This window comes from Clupea harengus, chromosome 19, assembly GCF_900700415.2.
Source record: "Clupea harengus chromosome 19, Ch_v2.0.2, whole genome shotgun sequence".
In the NCBI taxonomy this organism is placed as follows: Eukaryota; Metazoa; Chordata; class Actinopteri; order Clupeiformes; family Clupeidae; genus Clupea; species Clupea harengus.
Window position 1 is genome coordinate 25608899 of NC_045170.1, and position 6017 is coordinate 25614915.

Sequence of the window (6017 nt, forward strand, 5' to 3'; positions counted from 1 at the left end):
GCGGAGAGAAGGACTCTGAGTAGGTTGCTGACTATCTTGGACAATGACCACCACCCACTACACAGAACTCTCAACAGACAGAGGAGCATATTCAGTGGCAGACTCCTGTCACTGTCATGCTCATCGGACAGGCTGAGAAGGTCCTTTGTCCCCAGGGCCATTCAGCTTTTCAACGCCACGCAGAAGGGGGGGGGGGGGGTTGGGGTGGTCTTCCCTGCATGAGTCTACCTCAGTCTGCCCACCCCATCTTATTATACCAACCCACTGTCCATCCCTTTACTGGCTATACTAGCCCCTTGCACAGACTTAACCTCTTATATTCTGCACTATCTCTTTGCACTATCCACACAAGCACAAGAACACTATCTTTTTGCACTATCCACACAAGCAGCACAAGAACACTTTTCTCCTGGGCATCTACACTGTCACAATCAATGCATATTGTACCATAGGGTCAGACCCATTCTTGCATCTGTTACCACCCCACTCCTTGTGAAAATGTTCTCCCTATGTGTATGTGAGTTGTATAAGTTGTATAAGCTACTGGATGACCTTAAATTTCCCTCTGGATTAATAATAATATCCATCTATCTATTTATCTATCTATCAAATTGGGCCATCAGGTACAATGGGCCATTTAAAGTTGAAGTAACATAGCGCTTTAAGATTTTGCATTTTTAATGCTGCACTGGTGGGTAGCACCAGATAAGAATGTTTATAGTGGTGATTTTGGGGTGTAGAAGTGTTTGCTTAAAATGCTTTTAGACGTGCTGTGTCTGACTGAACATACATGATTCTATGTGTAGCCTAAATTGTGAGGATAGAGCAAACGGATGGGGACAGTGAGACACGTAGCCAACTCACCACTAGGGCGCAGCATATTATCAAAACTTGAGAATGCACTGAGGTGTCAGATTGTGCGCATGTCTGTGTGGGTGAGTGCGGTGTAAAGTTATTTTTGGTCTATGCATTGAAGTATGATGTGTTTTTTCATGTATGGCACATATATTTCCAATCCTGTACAAGAAGTTTCACTCAGGCCCAGTGTTGTGTTGAGAATAAATGGATAAGACTCGTTAATGTCTACACCTCGCAGTCACCAGCTGGGTATTAGATTTACAGGGCTGTAGTTAGTTACCACTAGATTGCACTGCAAGGTTCTTCCTAAGGCCTGAAAAACCATGGCGTCGTGGTTGTTTTGATGAATATAAAAGAGCTTGAGAATACATCATATTTGAAGCCTTTTTTTGCAATGTAGTTGATTTGTAGGTAATATATAAGCCCTTTGTGTAAGGAATATTCTACATTTTAGGACTGCCACATCACCTGACGTTAATTGCGACATGACATCACATGTGAGCGACCAACACAATGGTGCTTGATTTCTGTGTGTGTGTGTGTGTGTTCACTAGACTTTAGAGAAAGATTAATCCATATTACCGTGTGAGTGAGTCATGCCTGAACACGTCATGCCCTCCACCGAAAGAAATGTCTCAGGAAATCAACACAAGCTCTTTAACTGCGACACGACCTCATGGCTGGAAGTTAATGTATCTATGAAGTCATCAGAAAGGGCTGGGGTTTCAGTAGAGCAAGAATAACAACTCTCCACAGATCATATCAATCACATTTGGTTGAAAAACATTTTCAGCAGGGATAGGCCTATAGAATTCATGAAACAAACCAGAAAGCATATGAGTTTGTACAGCACAACAACAGCTTGTTCATAAAGAATATCATAATGGAGTTTGCTAAGAGTGTATTCCATACATACTAGTTAGTAGATATGTAGTCTTGATTCAGTTTCAGATATACTAATCTATAGCTATAATTAAGGTTTCATATTTTCAAAACTGGTGTCAATGTTTGTTTTGGTGGTCAGTGATGAAAGATTAGAGATTATCGTAAGTGTTATATGTTTGTTTTCAAAAATTAAACCAAAATGTTGTTTTGAGTTATACATTATAAGATCTGACCTTTCATATCTGCATGCATGAATGTACAAGGACTTTTTCTTACCATCAAATAAATGTGTAAAAAAAAAACTAATACCGAACAGCTTCAAAATCTCATGTCTGTCTTTGTTTGTAGACTTTATGATGGCCATTCATGAGAGAAATGTTATCATTGTGAGAACAGCTCCCAGTGGTGACGTGGTGTTACATTACAGCTCTTTTCACTTCATAAGAAAGAAAGAGAGAGAATCCTTACAGTTCTTTGTTGATGGGAGGGAGAGAGGGGGAGAGAGAGAGGTATGGTTGTACTGTGAAAAAAGCTCATATAACTGGTAATCTTTTTTTATTGGAATACCAATAAGGTTGTTATCTGATATTTTGTTGTATTGACAACAACACAAACAACAACACAAACAGCAGTTATGTGGGCTATACCCTCGGTATCCAACAGTGTTAACTGTCTTCTGAAGTTTCACAGCAGCTTTAATGGGGAGGAGCCGCCCTAGGGTCTATTAAAGGAAATCTCCCAGGTGTCAGTCACTGGAATGACTGGGTTGAGAAATATAACTGTCTGGTCTTTGAGAAACAAAACACGAATAGTCAGTCTGACATTCACTAATATTTTTCTGTCTTGTGCGCAAAAATAATACATCTCAGTTGCACTTTAAACTGACTTAATTGGTAGGTATGTCATCATATTTTAAGATGGTTATGTGTTCGTGTTACTGTTTCTCTTCACAAAACAATCAATTCTAAGATAATTGTTCAGTTGATTCCCTTCAAATGTCATAGGGGGAAGTGTCATCTTCCTTCTTTGTCACTTCCCCTTGATATTATCCATCAGCATAAAACAACATCAGTCTTCACTGCACAACCTAAACATTTCTTTGGGATATCACTCTTTTAATCTATATCAGTTTTAATTGAGCTGTTTGAACAGGCATTTGCAAAAAGGTAAACATGTTAGCATGGAATGACACCCTAGCGCTAGGAACATGACGTGAAACACAGCAGGACCACAGCTCTGATAGTGGTCTGATAATGCAAATACTGCTGGTGTCGATTACAGTCCTTCCATTGATGTGCACCCTCAGCACACACACACACACACACACACACACACGCACACACACACACACACACACACACACACACACACACACACACACACACACAAACACACAAACACACACACACACACACACACACACACACACACACTCACACAGAGGTCTGTCTGCAAGTACCGCTGATTTTGAGCTCTTTCCCTCTCATTCACCAAACCCGCTCTACAGCTCCCACAGGTCTGTGGAACTGGTTTGTGTGAATATATGGCAGGTGTTTTGGTGTAAGCAAATGTGTGTGTGTGTGTGTGTGTGTGTGTGTGTGTGTGGGGGTCTGTGTGTGTGTGTGTGTGTGTGCGTGTGTGTGTGTGTGTGTGTGTGTGTGTGTGTGTGTGTGCGTGTGTGTGTGGGTCTGTGTGTGTGTGTGTGTGTGTGTGTGGGGGTGTCTGTGTGTGTGGGGGGGTCTATATGTGTGAGTGTGTGTGTGAGAGAGAGAGAGACTTTATCTTTGCAGTCTATTGAAATGTTTGGGACCGATGCATCCCGACCCTCCACCTCTCTCTGACCCCCCAGTTGCATTGTCCAGACCTGACATACCAGCCAGAGTCCTTGTCCTTTACATTCCTGTCCCGTCTCCCTCTTCTTCTCTATGCCTAACCGCTACTTGCCAAACAGGTATGCCAAAACAGCCCCAGCAAGTCATGACAGGACAAGCATGCTTTTTTTCCCCACTGGGAAATTCTTGGCATGCAACACACCTTCCAGCGTTCCCACAGTTGTTGCAGTGCTCCAATGGAATCCTTTGAGATATGGGAAAGAGTGTTGCCTCTCCCTGCATGTCTTGCCCTGGCCTGTCCATGACCTGTCTTAGGGAGGACTAGCACAACTGTCAGAGGTGCAAAACCCAAATTCCAGCAGGCCATTCGAATGAAGACTGAGATGGCAAAAACAAATTTGACTAGCACATTCGTGCTTACATACAAAACACACTTTTAATATTTTATGCAAAACGTATAGTAGCAAGGTGTGTGAGGGCAGAGGCAGTAAGCATACCCAGAGCCTACCATGTTTGTCAAAGTACACCTATAAGCCTGCATTAAAATCAGGTGCACTCCCCTGCATCCTGTCTTGTTTGTGTGAGCAAGCAGGGGCTTTGTGTGCGAAGCTCTTTCCTAATGTTGTGGTTGCGCTGCATTAGGCCTAATCCTTGGGCTGTGTTCAGAAAATGCCATAAAGCTCAATGCTGAAGGACCCCACCTGTATTTATTTTACACTCATTAGTGCAGAGCTCTGAACAGTCCAGGTGGGGAATCATGATGGAGAACTGGGCTGTGTGATTCACAGGCTTTAAAGTGTTCCATCAGGGATGAGTCCCTCAACCACTTCTGAACTTGTTCAAGTCGGTCTAATGCATTCAATAATGACTGATAACAAGACCTCATACTGCCAGACTGAGAATATGTGAATATATCTATTTTTTTCTTCACTTGCTGAGGAAAAGAAGACACAAGAACCAACCCAGCTAACTAGGGGTTTGCAAAGTTTTCAATTGACTTTTTATTGTTTGCGGGGGAAGTGTGTCAGGAACCACTTATTCATTGTATGGCACTACATAAGTGCAGGCTTTGGCTACTGAGGTCTTGGTCAGTGAAGATGTTATCACAGGAGGCTGGCTCCTGTGGTCCACTGGCCACAACTATCTGACCCAGTCAGGGAGGGGTCCACAGTCTTCTGCATGGGTTTGCTTTTTATTGCGGCTGCTGAATGGCTGTGCTATGCTCAAAACAAAGGCTTGTGTTTGCTTGCCCAAGGTGTCGCTCATCAAGCCACCTTTACAAAGGAGCCTCTGTGTTTACACCCCAAACCCCAACTGAAGAGAGAGAGGGGGGGGGGGGACACAAATTGGTTTGTTTAAAGGAGCTGATCACAAACATTTAATCCCCATACAATGGGTTCATTAGGAGAACAGAGCCCGTGGATAAACAGATGGCGGAGCACTCCCTGGTCTGTTTGACCGATCACCTATGCTCCATAGAGCTGACACAGACATTTGCATATGCCTTGATCCTACCAGTAAAAACAGATAAAAGATGACATCCTTGCAGTCGCCAAATGTTTTTTTCTTTCACCAACTCCATCACCCTTTACAATGGCCACCAAAGCTCAACCTGGCTCTACATAGACGCTGTGTCCTTATCCATTCCTCAGAGCACGAGGCCTGGTTTCTGAACAAGTTCATTCCTGACTCAGACTGAGTGGCACACTGGGTGGGTTTCACTTGGTGCTGATTTAGGAACAGTAGGAAAGACACAAGGGGGAATCAAAGCTATTATTGCCAAATAAGTTCATTGTTGCTTCCTTATAGGACCTGATTACTCTTGGGCAATATGAATAGGGCGTATCACAGAGTACACAGGGCCTTGATGTGTCTCTAATAGGGCTGTAAGAAACCCCTTGAATACATGACCTGATGCAAGTCAAATAAAATGAACCATGTTACCATAGTTTCTCAAAGAGCAGCCAAACCGTCAGCATATAAGCTTTAGTCCTTGTGTGTATTCATTAAAAGACCCTACAACAGAGTCTCCTGGTACGAATTTTCGATACTCATTTCAGTTTTGCCCTATTTTCCATTTTATGCCTGCAGGTAAGGTGGGTCTTACCTGTTTTTCTGACACGGCAACCTATCACTGAGGTAGATCGTACTCCTCGGCCAATCAGCGCGCAGGTCGTTCAACCCAAGTACTTTACACTGAAAGAATTCCATCAAAGTTTCTGTACAACAATCTCTACTAAACTTATCCAAATATTTGACATACAAGTAAAATGCGTATGGTATATCACCGATGAACGAGTCAAAGCTATATTATTATAGATTTAATAGGGCTAGTGACTGAGATTCGTCTGATTTACGCAGGGGTGCTGAGGTGTCGTACCGGAGCCTACCTGGCAGGTGAGACGGGATTGAAATAAGCAGGGCAAGAAAAGTAGACTTACC